We start from the raw sequence: 21,509 nt of genomic DNA, 5'->3' as shown, positions 1-21,509 counted from the left end.
TCACAGATATACACTTATTCCCCCAACACATGTGAAAACTAATCTTTCTCACTCCCCTTCCCCTGCACCACTTCAGTCTCTGAGGAGGGGAAGATTAAGTTCAGAGTTTAACTCATTTCTGTAGAGCAATTCCAAATTCTAAACCATCGTTGGACTGGAGTCCCAGTCACTCTGGCTTATCAAGGTTTCCATGCTGGGTGGCACCAGCCAGCCAGCAATCCTGGCTTCAAGGGTTTTGCTATCGCTTAAACTCCCAGCTTTCAAATGGAGGACAACACAACAGAAACAAACACGGCCAGATCCATTCTTCAGAGGGGAATGAGTAAAAGAGAGAGAACTGGAGAAAGAGGTCCTTCCCCTCTCACTGATTCGGTTCAGTTCATGAACTGGGATCTTCACCCTCTGGATGCAGCAGATAGAAATTGCCAAAAAGACAGTCAAAGAAAAAGAACGACTCAGTCTCACCAGTTTTAAAGACACAGGCAGTCAGGTACCCTTCATTAACTTATACTGACTCTTAAGTTCAAGATGTTCTGTAGGTCTGCAATATTACAACTATAAGTCATGACCCCCCATCAGTGCAGTTAATTTTACTAAAGTCAGATAGAGGACACAATCAACTGAAGACAAAGGCATTTATTGAAATGACAGAGTAAAAACAGTAGCAATGTATCTATTTCCCCATAAACCTAGGGCATATACTCTTACAAACACATAGTATCAATGGAAAGAAAAGACACACTTAGAGTTCACATATGGAGAAGTATGCAAAGATGAACACTTGGTGAAAGCATATTTAACGAGGGTAAAATTATGTCCCCAATAGTGTGACTTCAGGACCACTGTTGTTCTTATAATGCTCCCACCTCCCTTGGTTTTAAAAGTATCAGTTTTAAAGATGCTGCAATGACTGCTGTTTGTCAGAAGTCTCTACCACCTTCAGGTTCCGGCTCAAATAAATTCCTTGGTGAGGGTACTACTATACTCTCAGAAAGAGCTAGGACTTCTATCCTGGGACCCATAGAAGACTCTCCAGTTCTTCTCTCTGTAAGTCTTGTCTCTGAGGCCTTCCATCTTCCAAGCAATAGATTCTCAATTCTACCAGGGACCAACAGTGTCATTATAGAAAACTAAAACCAAAAGTCTTACTCTCTTCTTCCACGAGTCTCCTAGTATATGGTTTGGATCACCTTGCTGATAGACTTTACCCTTACTTATGGTGATTGTCTGATATACTTTCTAAATTTGTGAATCTGTAAATTAACTGTTTTGGTCTTTTGTTTTTCCACTTTTTAAACTCGTTTTCTCCTGTTTGTCCATGTAAATGAGTGGTTAAGAAAAAAAGTACACCTATACCAAGAGGATAATTTTATTGTCTCTGTTACCCTCAGCTTACTTTTAAACTTTTCATATGCAAGTGAAGCATCTTAAATCGTCTTAAGGAGTGAAATTTCAGTATCTGAAAGAGACTTTGCCCCATATCCTTACAACTGCAAAATGAAAAGATCTCCAGTGTTGAGTGGCCCTGCTATGGAATAAGAACCATAATTCTTATATTGTTCAACCATTTTCAGTTGTGTCTGACTCTTTGTGACCCCATTTGGGATTTTCTTGGCAAAGATACTGGAGTGATTTGCCTTTTCTTTCTCCAGCTTACTTTATAGATGAGGAAACTGAGGCAAACAGCCCAGGGTCATACAGCTAATAAGTGTCTGAGGTCAGATTTGATTTCAGGGAGACTCATCTTCCTGACTCCAGGTACAGTACTCTATCTGGTATGTCACCTCGCTGCACTAGTTCTTATATAGCAAGCCCCTTAAAGAAATGTTTGTTTCCTACAAGGGACCAGGCCAGTGTACCTTGCTGCCCTGCAGAGGGCACCTTGTTCTTGTAATTGATCTTTGTACAGAGGGAGGTTGCTACAGAGGAGGTTATTTCCCTTGTTGGGTAACTAGCCCTGAGGGAACTAGGAAAGTTGAGCTGCAGGTACAGATGAGTTTTCAGCTGTAATTTAATTTTGGAAGGTAATACCATTCATCCTAAAGTGAAAAGCACACTTCTCTCTCAAGGAGATTGTTAGGTATAATGATATTGTAGGCGTGACTCTAACATCTTAGTTCAGGTTGAATTTGATGAAGTGAGGCACTCATGGGTCACTGAACATTTAACAAAGGAGGTGGCTTACTTTGCTCTAACACAGCAAGGATATACAACAAGGATGACACTTGACTTCTCTTCTTTTTGTGCCCCCTCTTCATCTGGAAACACATCTGATCATTCAGATGAGAGAGGCAGCTACTATGTGCAGCTGGGGCATTTTATGCCCCTTGACAAGGAAAAGGATCAGGGAAGCTGGGACAGGAAACACAAATACCGTATCGTTACCATATTAAGCCAGCCCGGTGTGCTAGACTGTTCAGCTGGAGAGAGGACTGACTCTGGGTTAGTCTTCAGATCCTAAATTCCTAAAAGTGTCCCCAATTTGATAAATGGTCAAAGGATATGAACAGGCAGTTTTCAGATGATGAAATTAAAGCTATCTATAGTCATATGAAAAAATGCTCTAAATCACTATTGATTAGAGAAATGAAAATCAAAACAACTCTGAGGTACCACATCACACCTATCAGAATGGCCAACATGACAAAACAAGAAAATGATGAGTGTTAAAGAAGATGTGGGAAAACTGGAAAACTAATGCATTGTTGGTGGAGTTGTAAAATGATCCAACCGTTCTGGAGAGTAATTTGAAACTATGCCCAAAGGACTATAAAACTATGCATACCCTTTGACCCAGCAATAGCACTTCTAGGGCTGTATCCTGAAGAGATCATAAAAATGGGAAAAGGACCCACCTGCACAAAAATATTTATAGCAGTTCTTATTGTGGTGTCCAAGAATTGGAAATTGAGAGGATGCCCATCAATTGGGGAATGGCTGAACAAGTGGTGGTATATGAATGTAATGAAATACACCTTCTACATCAAACAATCAATCAATATACAAGAGATCTTAACTGATGTCCCCAGCTGCAAATGCCTTCCTCTTAAAAATAACTTTATACAACATATTATACACACACACACACACACACACACACACACACACACACATTTTGTTTGTTTTTTGGTGAGGCATTTGGGGTTAAGTGACTTGCCCAGGGTCATACAGCTAGTAAGTGTCAAGCTTCTGGCCTGAGGTCGAATTTGAACTCAGGTCCTCCTGACTCTAAGGCTGGTGCTTTATCCACTGTGACACCTAGCTGCCCCTTGGAGTTCATATTTGATCCTATATTTAATACGCAGTCACTCAAGTTTATTGAGTAAAGGTATGACATAGTTTGATTTGCATTTATGGAAAATTCCTTTGGCAGCTGTGTGGAGAACAGATTGGAGTGGGGAGAAACTTAAGACAGGGAGGCCAATTGGGCTGTTATAACAATCCAGGCAATTAATAACAGTATTGTTTTAAGAACTTTGAACAAACAAGTCATTTTGATTATCATAAATACCCAAATTAAATACAAAGGACATATGAAGGAAGACGCTGTCTTCATCCAGAGAAAGAACTGGTGAATAAAAGTATGTATAAAATGATTTTATATATATGTACATACATACATATATATATTTGTGTCTAATAGTAGCCATTTCTAGGGTGGGGTGGGGGGGAGGAAGAAAAAAGGAAAAAAGAAATTTACATGATAACCATTATATATTTAAAAGGAATAGCAAGTTGTATGATAGATTTGTAGTTTCATGTACAATCTTCTTCAAAATTATTATTATACTATGTTATGGAAATACTTGTTTTAGTCCATAAATTAAAAATAAAAAAAAACATACAGGCTAGAGGAGATAAAGTCCTAAACTAGGGAGTGACTGTGGAAGTGGAAGGAAGAGGACATATATAAGAGCTGTTGCGGAGGCAGGAACAACAGGATTTGGCAACTGGTTGTATATGTGGAATGAAAGAGAGTGAAGTTATGAGAATGACACCAAGATTGTAAACCCGGGCAGCTAAAAGGATGAAGGTGTCTTTAATAATAATAGAGAAGTTCAAAACAGGGATTGATTTTGGGGAAAAGATAATGAATTCTGTCTTGGACATCTTGAATCTGAAATTCCATGGGATATACAGTCAGAAATATCTACTAGGCAGGTAATGATGTGGGATTGTGGAGAAACTAGGGTTGGATATATCTCACAGAAAGAGTTGGTCATTTATGTTAACCCTAAAGATCATAAAGGAGGAAGAGTTCACAACCATGGTTATGATTAGACAGTTGCTTCTGATATTGTAAAGATAATCAACTTTGAAAAACTTAGCAATTCTGATCAACACAATGACCAACCACAATTCCAAAGGATTCATGATGAAATATGCTACCTACCTCCACAAAGACAATTGAATTTCAGGTTGAAATATATTTTCTTCTATTTCTTTTTCTTCACTTTCTTTTAAACATTACTAATTTGGAAATTTGTTTTGCATGTCTACAGATTTTTGTAGTGAGTTTTCTTTTTCTTCTCTTTTCAATGGGTGGGGGAGGGAGGAGAGAGAAAGGAAATAATTTGCATCTAAAAATAAAATAAAATCGAATATAAAAAAGAATTGGTAGGTTAGAGAACAAATCATAGAACAATAGATAATTTCATCAAAGAAAATGACAACAATGAAACAACAAACCAATATTTTCTTAATTCTGTCAAAGCAATAGTTAGGTGAAAATGTATGTTTAAGTACATCAACAAAAAAAAAGAGGGGAAAAACTGTTCATGAAAAAAACAACTAGTGAATCATCAAAATAAAAAGTCCCCAACAAAACACAAAAATAAAAGTTGTGAAAATCAAAGAAGAGATAAACAATTTAAAACAAAAAACAAACAACTCATTGAATTCATAAGTAAAACTACTAGCTGATTTTTGGGGAAAAGTAATAAAAGTCAATGAAATGTTAACTAATGTGATAAAAATACAAAAGAGGAAAACAAAATTACCAATATAAAAGTGAAAAAGGAAATGAAGAGGAAAGATGAGGAATTGTTAGAAACTATTTTGCCCAGTTATATGCCAACAAAACTAAAAACCAATGAAATCATTAAATATTTTTTTAAAAATACAGAATATTCAGATTAACAGAACAAGGAATAAAGAATTCAAGTAACCCAATCTTAAAAAAAATATTGAACAAACCACGAAGGCACTCTAAAGGAAAAAACAAGCAAACCCAAGATTAGATGTATTATAAATAAATTCCATCAAATATCCAAAGAGAAATTAATTTCATATTCCACAAACTGTAAAAAATAGGGAAAGAGTCATACCAAACTCCTTATATGAGTCAATTATGGTACTGATACCTAATCCAAGGAGAGATATAGCAGGGGGGCAGCTAGGTGGCACAGTAGATAGAGTAGCTGCCCTGGAGTCAGGAGGACCTGAGTTCAAATCTGGTCTCAGACCAGACACTTGACACTTACTAGCTGTGTGACCTTGGGCAAGTCACTTGGGGTATTGCCTTGCCAATAGAAAAAGAAAAAGAAAAAAAAGAGATATAGCAGGGAAAGAAAACTATGTACCAATATTTCTAATGAATAAGTTATATTTAATAAAATGCTAGAAAATAGTTATAACCACATATTAAAATGATTGTATATGTGTGTATATGTGTATACATATATGTGTATATACACACATATATGCATACACACACATACACATATATATATATATGGATTTATGGATTTAGACCAGGAATGTAAGGTTGGTTTTATATTATAAAAAAACTATAAAAGGAATAGACAATGTTAATAACAAAAAGTAGCATGGCATAGTGGATAGGGAGTGAGTCTCAGAGCCAAGAAGGGTTCAAGACATACTGGTAATATGACCATAGGCAAATCACAACCTCTATAAGAGGTTTTATAAGATTGTCTATAAGATAATTCTATAAGACTATAAATTGCAGAGAAGGTGACAACCTGCACATGGTAAATAATATGTATCCAAAACTAAGATCCAGCATTATTCATAATAGAGAAATTATAGAGGCCTTTCCAATAATATCAGAGATAAAGCAAGGTTGCTCATCATCACCACTATTATTTGACATAGCTCTAGAAATTACAGCTATAGATTATTAAGGGGGGAAATGAAGGTATAAATTGTTGATTTTTTTGGGAAATAATGTGATTTCTCAAAAATCAGCTCAAATTAATTGAAGTAATCAATAACTTTAACACAGAAACAAGATATAAGATAAACCCACAAAATCATGAGCCTTTTAGTTTCGTACTCCTCCTTGCCCCCCACTAAAATTAAAAAACAGCAGGAAGAGATGGAAAAAGACTACAAAACATATAAAATACCTGGGTCTTAAACTACTAAAGCACACACAAGAATCTTATGAATATACTTACAAAACTCTCTTTAAAACAGGGTCCCCTAAACTTTTTTAAACATTTCTATAACTGTATTTCTCTTAGTAATACTATGTATTTTATTTTATGTATTTAAAAATTATTCTGAGAAGACTTCACCAGACTGCCAAGAAATCCATGACACAAAAGGGATTAAGAACCATGCTTTGTATTAACAAAACATATAAATAATTGGAAATATTAATTACTCATGGTTGGACCATGTTAATATAATAAAAATGTCAATGCTATCTAATACTTAGACAGCTAGGTGGCATTGTGGATAGAGAGATGGACTTGGAATCAGGAAAACAAATTTGAATCTTGCCTCAGACACTAGTTACATGGCCCTGGACAAGTCACTTAACTTTTCTCAGACTCATTTTACTTATCTGAGGATGAATGGGAATAATAATAGCACCTACCACACAAGCTAGTTGTCAGGATCCAATGAGATAATATATGTAAAATACTTTGAAAACTTTAAATACACACACACATATACATATATACACATATGTGTTATATATATACATCCATATTTATTATCATTATTATTGTCATTATTAACAGATCGAGTGTCATACCAATCAAACTACCAAAGATTTACTTTTTAGAACTAGATAAAATAATAACAAAATTCATCTGGAGGAAGAAAAGATCAAGAATCTCAAGGGAAATGGTAAAAAAAAAAAAAAAAGTAAGAAGGAAGGGACCTATCAGTACCTAATTTCAAGCTGTATTACAAAATAATAACCAACCTATTAATTCGGCATTTCTTATGAATTAGACAAGTTGGTTACTGTATAGTGGTTATACACTATATAGTTAGTGTATAGTGTATATACACAGTTAGTCTATAGTTGGTTAGTGCATATGTTCTGGCTTAATCTCTGAGCACCAGGAAGTCTACGTCTCCCCTGAGATTCCAGGTGGCTTTTTCCCTACTTGCCATTGTCTCAAGTGCTTCACAGACTGTTCCTCCCCATTATTAAGGGGATAATAACTAGCACCCCAGTTCCATATTAATCATTTAACATTAATTATCCTTTACAAAGGATATTTACTTCAAAGACATAACCAAAACAAAACCCAAAAATTTCTTCCAACACCTCTGGGGCATACTCTCACCTATGCCAATTTGGTCTCTGGGAGGAGTAGGCTTAACTTAGCTCAATTTCTGCATTAGTCCCACCAAATTCATGTCCAAAGGCAGCGTCTCTACTGTAGGCTCAGCTCTCACTTGGTGGGGAACCTAAAGGCTCTCGCAAAGATTTCTCCTTACTCCTCAGGGCATTGATGTTTGGCTGGTTGCAACATGAGCTGGGCTCTGCTTCTTCAGTTCCTGTGGCTTGCTCTGCTGATCTTTCAAAACTCCCCAAAATAGAAACTCTGCTCCCTTCGCCAGATGCCACAAGTAAAGAAGTCATTGAGATCCCCTGGAAGTAAATGAGGTAAAAAGACAATAGGTGAAGTGGATTGGAAATGCCACTACTCAAATTTTAAATGCAGCTGCTCAAAGAGCAGCTTCCATACCACTTTGAAATGTCTATGCATTTTCTACTGTCTATCTCTCCAAGGCTTTTCCCTTATATGTCATCATAATTCTAATGCAAGCAAGCTTCCCTGGTTTTTGACATGGAGATATGCTTTCCCAGGCAGTAGGCATGTATGCTAGGCCCCTATTACAAGTGGAATAAAATAAATACACAAGACCTAGAAGCAAATGAGCATAGTTGCATAGTATTCAATAAATCCAAGGACTCCAAAAATGAGAAATTACATCCAAAGCACTGGGAACAGGTTTCATTGTCCTTTGGGGAATGTTGCTCTAGTCCAACCTCAACGTTTTAAGACCCTGTGTGGATGTGGTATGACATAGTAGAAAGAATAATGGAGTTAATATCAAGAAATCTTGGTTTCAAATCCTCTCTGTTCTGTCATTTAGCTTGGTGATCATGGAAAAGTCACTGGATTGTAGTCCTAGGGTTAGAAGAGACCATAAATTGTTCTGGTCCTATTCACTTCAATCTGTGTTAATTCATACAAGTTCTCTCAGGTTTCTCTAACTGTGTCCCTTTTGTCATATGGCAATAATGCCATACCAAAAATTGTTCACATTGTGCAGTCATTTCCCATTGATGGATACCTAGTTTGTTTTCAGTTCTTTGTTACAAAAAAAGCACTTCCATAAATGTTTTTGTATATATGGGTATTTTCCACATTCCTGTCATCTCTTTGTAGTATAAATCCAGTAGTACTATCACTATGCATGTACAGTTTAGTTACTTTGGGGGGATATAGTTCTAAGTTGCTTCCTAGAATGGTCAGACACTTTCATAGCTCCACCAAGACTGTGTTATATGTGTTTGTTTTCCTCCAGATCCTCCAACAATTGTCATTTGTCATATTTTGTCACTGTTGTCTCATGAGTGTGAGATGGAACCTCAGTTATTTTAATTTACATTTCTCTTATCATTAGTGATTTGGAGCATTTTTTCCCTGTGAGTATTATTAGCTTGGATTTCTTACTTTGAGAACTTCCTATTTATCTCCTTTGATCAATTATCTATCTATTGGGTAATGGCTCTTTTTCTTATCTATTTAAATTGATTTTCTATATATCTTGAGTGCCAGACCTTCATCTGAGAAATGTGATGCAAAAATGTTTTTTTCTTATTTGATTTTTTATTAATTTATTTTGATTTATCAACAATCACTTCCATGTGCTTTTGAGTTTAAAATTTTTCTCCCCCTTCCTCCCCACCACCCTCCCCAAGATGGCACACAATCTGATATAGGTTATACATACACATTCCTATTAAACATATTTTCACATTAGTGATGTTGTAAGTAAGAATTAGAACCAATAGGAGGAACCACCAGAAAGAGGAAACAAAACTCAATAGAAGAGAAAAAAACTAGCAAATAGTATTCAATCTGCATTCAAATTCCTCAGTTCTTTCTTTAGATGTGGATAGCATTTTCCATTATGAGGCCTTTGAAGACGTCTTAGATCTTTGTATTGCTTGGAAGGGTTAAGTTTATCAATATTAGTCATCGCACAACATGGCTGTTATTGTGTACAACGTTGTCTTGGTTCTGCTCAGACCATACAAATTTTTCCAGGTTTTTCTGAAATCAACCTGCTCATCATTTCTTATAGCACAATAGTATTCCATTACATTCATATGCTGCAACTTATTCAGCCATTCTCCAATTGATGGGCATCCTCTCAATTTCCAATTCTTTGCCACCACAAAAAGAGCTGCTATAAATATTTTTGTACCTGTGGATCCTTTTTGTACATGTATGATCTCTTTGGGATATAGCCCAAGAAGTGCTATTGCTGGGTCAAAGGGTATGCACATTTTTATAGCCCTTCGGGCATAGTTCCAAATTGCTCTCCAAAATGGTTGAATCATTTCACAACTCCACCAACAATGCAATAGTGTTCCAATTTTCCCACATCTTCTCCAACATTTATCATTTTCTTGTTTTGTTATCTTGGCCAGTCTGATAGGTGTGATGTGATACCTCAGAGTTGTTTTGATTTTCATTTCTCTAATCAATAGTGATTTAGAGCATTTTTTCATATGACTACAGATAGCTTTAATTTCTTCATCTGAGAACTGCCTGTTCATATCCTTTAGCCATTTCTCAATTGGGGAATGACTTGTATTCTTATAAATTAGACTTAATTCTCTATATATTTTAGAAATAAGGCCCTTATCAGAGACACTGGTTGTAAAAGTTCTTTCCCAATTTTCTACCTTCCTTCTAATCTTAGTTGCATTGGCTTTGTGCAAAAACTTTTCAATTTAATGTAATCAAATTTATCCAATTTGCTTTTTGTAATGTTCTCTATCTCCTGTTTGGTCATGAATTCTTCTGTTCTCCATAAATCTGATAGGTAAACTATTCCTTGCTCTCCCAGTTTGCTTATAGTATCAGCCTTTATGTCTAAATCATGAACCCATTTTGACCTTGTTTTGGTATATGGTGTGAGATTTTGATGAATGCCTAGTTTCTGCCATATTCTTTTCCAGTTTTCCCAGCAGTTTTTTTTAAGAGTGAGTTCTTATCCCAGAAGCTGGGGTTGCAAAAATGTTTTGTCCAGTTTTTTATTTACCTTTCAATTCTAAGTTTTGATTTTATTTGTTCAAAGACTACATTTTAGGTAAGTATATTTATCTATTTTATCTCCAAAGATTGTCTTTATCTCTTCTTTTGTCAAGAACTCTTCCACTGTCTTTAAGTGTGAAAGTTATCTCCTTTACCTGCCCCTCTAATTGTATCTATATCCAAAGCTATATCCTTTTCTATCAGGATTGTGTGTCCACACTGCTTTTCAGCTTTCCCAATAGTTTTTTCTTGAATAATGAGTCCTTTTCTCAGTATATGGAATTCATGGGCTTGTTACATGTATACTACTCTATTTGTTGGGTCTCATGAAGCTAATCTTTTTCACTAATCAAATTTTTGACTTTTTTAGTCAATACCAAATAGTTTTAACAATTACTGCTTTGTAATTTAGTTTGCAGTCTGGTACTGGTAGGCCCCCTTCTTTGCTACTTTTAAAATCATTTCTATTGATATTCTTGATCCTTTGTTCCTCCAGATGAATTTTGTTATTATTTTTCAAGTTCTATAAATTAACCCTTTGTTGTATGTGACACAGAATAATAAATTTAAGTATTATTATTATTTTTATAGTATTCATATGGCCTAATGATGAACAGTTATTCTCGTGCTAATAATTTAGGTTTGTCTTTATTTCTGTAAGAGTGTATTATAGTTGCATTCAGATATTTCCTGTGTATGTTTTGGTATGTATACTACCAAATATTTTAGATATTCTCCATTTACTTTGAATACAATTTTATTTCTGTCTTCTGATGGGTTTTTTTTGGTAATACACATAAATTCTTGTGACTTATGTGGGTTTATTTTATATCTTTCTACTAAGCTGAAGGCATTATTTTGTTCTAATTAATTTTTAGTTGAACATCTAAGATTCCCTAAGTAGACTGTCAAGCCATCTGCATAAAGTGATAATTTTTTTCTCTCTGCCTAAGTTTATTCTCTCAATTTATTTTTTCTTGATTTATTGTTATAGCATTTCTAGAACTACAGCAAATAATAATGGTCATGATGAGTCCTTAGTAGAAAGATTATATGTCATTTCTTCATTATAGTCAAGGCTAGCTCTTAGCATTAGATAACTACTATTTATCATATTAAAGAATGATCCATTTGTTCCTATGATTTAAAATTTTTAAATGTAAATAGGTTTGGTATTTTATAAAAACTTTTCTGTATCAATTATATAATCATGTGATACTTTTGTTCTTATTATTAATACGATCTGCTATGTTTACAATTTTTGTGATATTTTAGGCCTATTTACATAAACTGATTCTGGCTCTCCTGGCAAGATTCCTCTTTTAGGGTCCGTGGTTTCTGGTTATCTTTTTGTGTGGGTCTGTGTTGGATGAAAAAGCATACTATTGTTTCTCTTTTAATTTCTTGATCATTATTTGATCTGGTGACATTTTTAGACTTTTGCTGGAGTACATGTAGGAGAACTGGACTTCTCTGTGACCTTTCCTTTAATCATCATAAACAGAAGTATCCTCTTAGTCTTTTCTCTCTGTATTTTAGCTTTTCTCAGGAAAGGAGGACCCAAAGTCCTTTATCTCTGTGCTTGGTCTCTTGCCAGCTATGACAATACATTCTGAATGACAGTTAAACTTCCTATCTACTCACAGATGACAATTAAACACCTCAAGATTCCATTTCCTCTCAAAGGTACAGTACCCCCTCTGCCTCCTTTCTCAGCTAAAAACCTTGTCTCATACCAGTCCTCCCCTTCCCCCACCCAAATTGAGGTCATTCACTTATAGCTCCTTCTTTCCTCTTCCTCATTTCACATCATTTGGATGTCTCCCTCACCATCTTCTCCTTCACCCCTTAATTTACATGAAGTGGTGTCCCTTCTTGCCAAACTAAATGCTTCTACAAGCACCCATGATTCCATTCCATCCTATTGTCTCCACCAGATTTCCCCCTCTATCATCCACACTCTCTCACTAATCTTCAAATTATCTTTTTCTACTGACTGCTTCTTTGCTGCCTACAAATATGTCTCTTCACTTCTTAAAAAGATCTCAATTGATCTGACCATACCAAATAGCTATATCTCTTCTCCCCTTCTTTGAGAAAACTGTGAACAGTTTGTGTTGTGAACAGTTTCCTCTTCTCTCACTCCCTTCTAAACCCTCTTCAGTTTAGCTTTCAATCTCATCATTAGCCAAAACTACTATCTCCAAAGTTACCAGTGATCTTTTAATTGCCAAAACTAATGGTCTTTTCTGTATCCTCTTTCCTCTTGAACTGTCTACAGTCTTTGACATTGTTGATCACTCATTTCTCCAGGATTCTCTCACCTCTTTAGATTTTCATGACATTGCTCTCATCTGATTTCTTTTTTACCTATCTGATGGGTCTTTCTCCATCTCCTTTGCTGAATTATCTTCTCGGTCCTACCTACTAACTGTGGATATCTTCCAGAACTCTGTTCTGATTTTTCTTCTTTTCTCCCTTTATATTGTTTTATTGGTGTTCTCTTCAGGTAATATGGATTCAATGACCATTTCTATACAGATGATGCTCAGATCTACTTAACTAGCCCTAAACTCTCTTCTGATTTCAGTTCTTGCATCTCTTACTGCCTATCAGATATCTCAGGTTGTATGTTTTGTAGACATCTCAAACATAACATGTTCCAAATAGAACTCATTATTTTTCCCTGAAAACCTTTCCCAGTTCCACCCTCCTTCTTCCCCTCCCATCACTAGTGCCTTCCCTCTGAGATTACCTCCCATTTACATACATACATATATATGTATCTTATACATAGGTGTTTGCATGTTGTCTACTCCACTAGAATGTGAAGTCCTTGAGAGCAGAGACTGTATTTTTGCTTTTCTTTGTATCTCCAGAACTTGGCACGTTGTAAGTGTATTGTTTAATAAAGTAGTCATTTTGTCTACCTGTGTAATAGTTCTCAAAACATTAAATATAAATGAATAATAGCAGGAGAGAAACCTGACCCAGGGCTCTATCCTGCAGGATTCTGAGAGGATAAACTACCTACTTCACAGTTGCCTAGGGGTAGTCTAATTCTCACATTGGTTTCTTGAGTCATTCCTTTACAAGTCAATTCTGACCTTCCCATTTATCCAGCTTACCTACAGATCCAAATCCTAGAATCCTAGAACTCCAGAGTTTCAAAGGATCTTAGAGATCATCTAGTCCTACTCCTTCATTCAATAGAAGAGAAAATTGAGATGCAGAGAACTGGACTTCCCCATATAGTTAATAGCAGACCCGAGATTAGCATCTATCCCTTCTAAGAGTACTATTTCCATTTCTAGGGATACTGATCTTGGGATGGAAATGGGAAAAGCTAAACAACAACAATGACACTAGCTAGTATTTATGTAGTGCCTACTATATACCAGACACTGTGCTAAGGACTTTACAAATATTGTCTCATTTGATCCTCACAACCCTGGCAGATAGGTGCTATTATTATCCTCATTTTACAACTGAGGAAACTAAGGCAGACAACAGTTAAGTGACTTGCTTAGATCACACATCTTGGCTGAATTTGAACTGAGTTAGGTCTTGGAGCTTATTCTTTGGCTCAATTGGTGCCTGAAGAGAGGGAGGGTTGGACTAGAAGGGTTAGATTTGTCCAGCTACAGTGAAGGTTTTCCTTATTAAGTGGCCCTTTGGTATTTCTCTGTATTGAAACAGAGCTACCTTGGTTTCCTAAAAGGAATAACTACCCACTGGGGGCCAAAATCTACTTTTAGACTTCTTCAAAGGGAACAGGAGCTGAGGCATGAGCATTCACTGAACATCTGCTCATTTCGAAATGGGCCAATTCAGTTCAAGAAGCTGGAGAAGGAAACAGAGACAGCTTGGAGATGAGGCATCTCTTTAAATGTGTAACCATGCCATGCTGAATGAGGTTAATGCACAGTTTGCAGGATAGGGGCAGGACCAAGGGAAATCTCAGTCCATTTCTTGGAGGTCATTAACTTTCCCTAAAGCAGGTCATGCTCATCCTCAAGGGGCTAGAAGACATTAAAGACATATGACCCAAATCTTTTAGTGGCTGTCTTTACCAGAATTTAAAAGTAATTTATTTGAAAATATTTATATAATGAAAGATTGACATGGTACCTCAATAATCCCATGTGATATGTAGTACAATGATTATTATTCTCTTTTTACAGATAAAGGAACAAAGATGTTTAGAGATCAAGTGGCTTGGCCAAGGTCATACAGTTTGTAAGTGGCAAAGTTAGGTCTAACCCAGGTCATGTGATTTCATATCTACTACTCTTTTTTTAGGGCAGCTAGGTGGTAAAATGGACAGAGCTCTGATCCTGAAATCAGGAAAACTCATCTCCCTGTGTTCAAATCTGGCCTCAAATACTTACTGGCTGTGTAACCTTGGGCAAGTGTCTAGCCTCAGACAACTTGGGAGTATGTTGGGAAAGATCTGACCTCCCAGTGTAGTTTAGTCTGATTGTAGTACATATATCTGCTGGCACATTCCTGTAACTCAACAAATAGCAAGCCCTATGGGCAGCTGTGTTGGCTTCTGAAGCTTGTGACCCACAGACAGTGTGGGGTTTGGGCAGCTGATCAGAGGAAGATTGGGAAAGGTCCTCCACTGGTGCTGGAAATGGGGGCCCCAGTGCACTGACCAGACTGGTTCCCAGACTGTGGCTGAATGAGGAGTAGAGAATACATGCAAGTGAGTGTGATTGCAGAGGTGGTGGGGCCCTCTATTGGTTGTGGTCACTTGCAGGAGAGCAGAGTTCTTGTTTCAGTTCCAGAGTAGAGGGGCATGCTGACACTTATAGTCACCTGAAGAACCACAGGGAGCAAGAGCATTTGTAGTGGCAATGGTGCTGGGGTCCCTGGTCTCAGCTCAGGGGCAGAGAGGAGTACATGAAGTCATTTGTAGACCGAGGCATGAACCATAGAAGCAGTGACTACACCTGGCCTTGGATTATAGAACATTGGAAGAACCAAGAGGTCAAAGGCACCCAGATAGAGTTAAAAAAAACACACACACACACACACACAATAGCACAAAAAACCTGAAGCCTAACACATTTTCCCCCAAACCCTGGGAGCAGAGCCCAATTTTAACACAAAGTTAATAGTCAAGAAATAGACTGTTTAAAATGAGTTAAAAAAAAACACAGAAGAAGAACCTGACCATAGATAGAAACTATCTAGTGATAGAAACTATCTTCTGAGTTTGAACTCAGAAGAAGACAAAATAGCTTCTTGTCAAGCTTCAAAGAAAAATGTAAAATGGTCACAAGTCTAAAAAAGAGTTGTTGGAAGAGCTTTAAAAGGACTTTAAAAATTAAATAAGAGAGGTTGAGGGAAAATGGGGCAAAGGAATAAGAGTAATGCAAAAACAACCAAGAAAATTACGAGAAGTCAACCAATTGGAATAAGAAATCCAAAAACTTACCAAAGAAAATAACTCCTTAAAAATTAAAATCTGGCAGGGTAAAGCTAATGACTTCATGTGACATCAAGAAATAATAAAACCAAAAGAATGAAAAAATTATTTTTAGATGTTCTCATTAGAAAAAACAACTGACCTGGAAAACAGATAGAGGAGAGATAATATAAGAATTGTCAGACTACCTGAAAGTTATAATAAAAAAAGAGTCCTAGACACTGTACTTCAAGAAGTTATTGAGGAAAATTGTGCTGCAGTTCTAAAACTAGAGGGTAAAATAGAAATGGAAAAAATCCACTGATTACCACCAGAAAGAGATCCCAAAATGGAAACTCATAGGAACATTACAGCTAAGTGTCAAAGGTCCCAGGTCAAGGAGAAAATATTACAAGCAACTAAAAAGAAACAATTTAAATATTGTGGACTACTATCAGGATAATATAAGATTTAGTAGTTTTTAAACTGAGTGATTGTAATTTTACAAAGGAAAAAATTGATATTTAATGAACTAAAGGACTCTCAGGTATTCTTGAGGAAAAGACCAGAATTGAGCAGAAAAAAAAAATTTGACTTACAAGAATCAAGAGAAACATAAGAAGGTAAACATAAAGGCTGCTACTTGTAAGGGATTTAATAATGTTGAACTATTTACTTATTATATGGGAAAATGATATTTGTAACTTTTAAGAATGTTTTCTTTACTAAGGTATTTTGAGAGCTTTTTCCTCATCTATTGACATAATCATATGGCTTTTGTTGTTTTTGTTATTGATATAATCAATTATGTTTATAGTTTTTCTAATATTGATGTAATCTCCTTGCTGGTATTTTATTTTAAAATTTCACACCAATTTTTATCAGGGAAATTGGCCCATAGCTTTCTTTCTCTGTTTTTTCTCTCCCTGGTTTAGGTATCAAAACCATATTTATATCATAGAGAAAATTTGGTAGGACTCCTTCTTTGCCTATTTTTTCAAATAGCTTATATAGTATTGGAATTACTTGTTCTATAAATGTCTGGTGGAATTCATTTGTAAATCCATCTGGTCCTGGGGATTTTTTCTTAGAGAGTTCATTTTTGGCTTATTTAATTTATTTTTCTAAGATAGGGTTATTTAAGTATTCTATTTCCTCTTCTGTTAATCTAAGCAATTTATATTTTTGTAAATATTCACCCATTTAGATCGTCAATTTTATTTGAATATAATTGTGCAAAATAGCTTCTAAGAATTACTTTAATTCAATCTTCATTTGTGGTACATTTACCCTTTTAATTTTTGATACTGGTAATTTGATTTTCTTTCTTTTTTTAAATCAAATTAACTAATGGTTTATCTATCTTGTGGGTTTTTTTCATAAATCAGCTCCTAGTTTTATTTATTAGTTCAATAGTTTTTTTTTTCAGTCTTATTCATCATTCCTTTCATTGTCAGGATTTCTATTCTGGTGTTTAATTGGTGATTTTTAACTTGTTCTTTGTCTAGTTTTTCCTTTTAGTTGCATGTCCAATCTCTAATCTGCTCTTTCTCTATATTATTCATATAAGCATTTAGAGATATAAATTTCCCCCAAACAACTTTAAATAATGCCTCAATGGAGTAGCAGAACCCACAAAAAAACAATTTTCCAGCCCAAGACATCTTAGAACTTTGGCCAAAACAGTCTATTGCACCAAGGTGAGAGTGGAACATGGGCTGCACTGGTGCAGGCTGCTCCCCAAGCAAACCTGTATCATGCCTTGGTAGTGACTGAATCAATGGAGGCAGCAGCTGCTTCTGGAGATCTCAGCCCACAGATGGTAAAGGCTGTCAGAAAACTAGCCAGAAGGGGATTACAGGGGTCCTTTTACTGACAATGGGTGCAGGACTTTGTTGCATTGCCCATACTTGAATCTAAGTTGCTGTCTTGGGTCATAGACCCATGGCAAGGAGAATACCAGAGCCTGTGGACCCAAGGGAGTAGGGTCCCTGGTCATAGGTCCAGGGCAGAAAAGAGTGTTTGTGGTCACTCACAGACCAGAGGAGAGTAGCAAACACACCTCTCTTTAGATTGTACCACCTTGGAAGAACTGAAAACTTATAGACTCCCAGAACTAGCTGCACAGAAAAAAAAACTGAAGCTAAAAACAGTACTCCTTCCACCCCAGGAGCAGAGATCAACTGTAGTATAAACTTAAAAGTCAGTAAATAGGCTGGGGAAAAATGAGCAAACAAGGAGAAAAGTTATTATGGTGACAGGGAAGATGAAAAAACAAACTCAGAAGAAGACAACAAAATCAAAACTGCTATATCCAAAGCCTCAAAGAAAAATGTGAATTGGTCTCAGGCTCCAAAAGAATTCCTAAAAGAGCTCAGAAAAGAAAAGTAGAGGGAAAATTGGGGGAAAAATGAGAGTAATATAAGAAAATCATGAAAAAGAGTCAATAGCTTGTAAAAGAGACACAAGAAATATTGAAGAAGATAATACCTTCAAAAACAGAATAGGCCAAATGGTAAAAGAGGCATAAAAATCCAAATGAAGAAAAGAATGCCTTAAGAAGAAATATTAACCAAACAGAACAAGATATACAAAAATTCACTTAAGAGAACTCCTTAAAAGCAAAATTGGCCAAATGGAAAAGGGGATATAAAAGCTCACTGAAGAAAACAATTGCTTAAAAATTAGAATTGAGCAAATGGAAACTAGTGGCTTTATGAGAAATCAAGAAATAATAAAACAAAACCAAAATAATGAAGAAATAGAAGACAATGTGAAACATCTCATTGAAAAAACAGCTGACCTGGAAAATAGATCCAGGAGAGATAATTTAAGAATTATTGGTCTACCTGAGAACCATGATTTAAAAAAAAAAAAGCCTAGAAATCATCTTTCAAGAAATTGTCAAGGAAAACTGCCCTAGAATCAGAGGATAAAATAGATATTGAAAGGATCCACCATTCACCTCCTGAAAGAGATCCCAAAATGAAAACTCCCAGGAATATTATTGCCAAATTCCAGAGCTCCCAGGTCAAGGAGAATACATTTCAAGCAGCCAGAAAAGAATCATTCAAACCCCATAGAGCCACAGTCAGGACAACACAAGATTTAGTAGCTTCTACATGAAAGAATCAGAGGGCTTGTAATATGATATTCTGAAGAGCAAAGAAGCTAGAATGACAACTAAGAATCACAAAACTAAAGGCCAGAGCTGAATAGGAAACTTGACTTTCAAATGCAAGACTCAAGAGAACCATAAAACATAAACAGGAAAAAGGAATCATAAGGGACTCAATAAAATTAAACTGTTTACATTCCTACATGGCAAGGTGATATTTGTAACACCTGAGAACTTTCTCATTATTATGGCAGTTAGAAGGAATATACATGGACAGAGGACACAGGGATGAGTTGAATGTAATGGAATGATTATCTGAAAAAAATAAAATTAAGAGGTGGAAAAAAGTAATGTACTGGGAGAAGGGGGAAAGAAGAGGTAGACTGGGGTAAATTATATACATAGAAGAGGTGCAAAAGAGTTTTTACAGTGGAGGGGAAAATGGGGGGGAGGTTGAACCCTATTCTCATCAGAATTGGCTCAAAAACTCAGTTGGATATAGAAATCTATCTTACCCCATGGGAAAGTAGGGGAAGGGGATAAAAGAAAGGAGTGGGACTGATAGAAGGGAGGGTAGATTTAGGAGGTAGTAGTCAGAAGCAAAACACTTTTGAGGATGGACAGAGTGAAAGAAGAGCAAGTAGGATAAAGAGGGAAGGGAGAATAAGATAGAGGGAAATACAGTTAGTAAACATAACTGAAAAAATTTCAACAGCAATTTTTTCTGATAAAGGCCTCATTTTTCAAATATATAGAGAACTGAGTCAAATTTATGAAAATAAGACCATTCCCCAATTGATAAATGGTCAAAAAATATGAACAGACAGGTTTCAGACAAAGTAATTAAAGCTATCTATAATCATGTGAAAAAATGCTCTGAATTACTCTTGGTTAGAAAAATGAAAATTAAAACAACTCTGAAGTATGACTTCACATCTATCATATTGGCTAATATGACAGAAAGGGAAAATAACAAATGTTGGAGGGAATGTGGAAAAATTGAGACACTAATTGTTGGAGTTGTAAACTGATTCAACCATTCTTTAGAGAAATTTGCAATTATGCCCAAAGGGCTATAAAACCATGCATGTCCTTTGACTTAGCAGTGCCACTACCAGGTCTGTATCCCAAAGAGATTTTTTTTAAAGGAAAAGGACCTATATGTACAAAAATATTTATAGCAGCTCTTTTAATGGTAGCAAAGAAGATGGGAAGGCCCATCAATTGGGAAATACCTGAACAAGTTGTAACATATGAATGTGATAGAATACCATTTTGTTATAAGAAATGATGAGTAGGATGCTCTCAGAAAAACCTGGAAGGACTTACATGAACATGAACAGAACCCAGATAACATTATACACGGTTACAGCAATATTGTATGATGATTGGCTGTGACTGACTTAGCTATTTTCAGAAATTCAATGATCCCAGACAATTCCAAAGAATTTATGATGAAAATGCTATCCATCTCCAGAGACAGAAATGATGGAGTCTGAATGCAGATTGAAGCATACTATTTTTCACTTTCTGTATTTTTTTCATGATTTTTTTTGGACTGTTTTCTTTCACAACATGACAAATATGGAAATATGGTTTGCATGACTGCACACATAACACCTATATCAAATTGCTTACCTTCTCAATGATGGCAGAGGAAAGGAAGAGAGGGAGAGAATTTTGAACTCAAATTTTAAAAAAAATGAATGTTAAAATTTTTTTCTACATGTAATTGGGGAAAATAAAATATTAAATAAATAATGTTAAAAACTTCCTAATAATTAGAGATACCCCAAAATAAAATGTAGAGTTTTGAAAAAATTTTAAAAATTCTTTCTGTAAGTTTTTGTAGTTCTTTTTTTCCATTTGACTAATTCTGCTTTTTAAGGAGTTATTTTTATTAGTGAAGTCTATCTCTTTTACCATTTGGTCAATCCTGCTTTTTTTAATTTACTTTTTTTTTCTTTCTGTCTTACTTTTTTTTGTGAGGCAATCAAGGTTAAGTGACTTGCCCAGGGTCACACAGCTAGTGGGTGTCAAGTGTCTGAGGCCACATTTGAACTCAGATCTTCCTGACTCCAAGGCTGGAGCTCTATCCACTGAGTCACCTAGCTGCCCCTCAATCCTGCTTGTTAAGGAGTTCTTTTCTTCAGTGAGGTTTTGTACCTCTTTTATCTTTTGGCCAATTCTTTTTTTAAGGTGTTATTTTATTTTTAGGCCTCTTTACTGAGCTGTTAATTCTCTTTTCATAATTTTCTTGTGTTGCTCTCACTTCTCTTCCCAATTTTTTTTCTACCACCCCTATTTGGTTTTTAAATTATTATTTTTGTTCTTTCTTTTGTTCATTCAAGAATTCTTGTTGGGCTTGTGACCAATTTTCATTTTTCTTTGCAACTTTACTTATAGCTGTTTTCACAGCTTTGTCTTC

The sequence above is a fragment of the Vombatus ursinus genome, unplaced genomic scaffold, assembly GCF_900497805.2.
Source record: "Vombatus ursinus unplaced genomic scaffold, bare-nosed wombat genome assembly UNPS02008996.1, whole genome shotgun sequence".
Lineage (NCBI taxonomy): Eukaryota > Metazoa > Chordata > Mammalia > Diprotodontia > Vombatidae > Vombatus > Vombatus ursinus.
The sequence above is the reverse complement of the archived record's forward strand: the minus strand, read 5'-3'. Positions refer to the sequence as shown.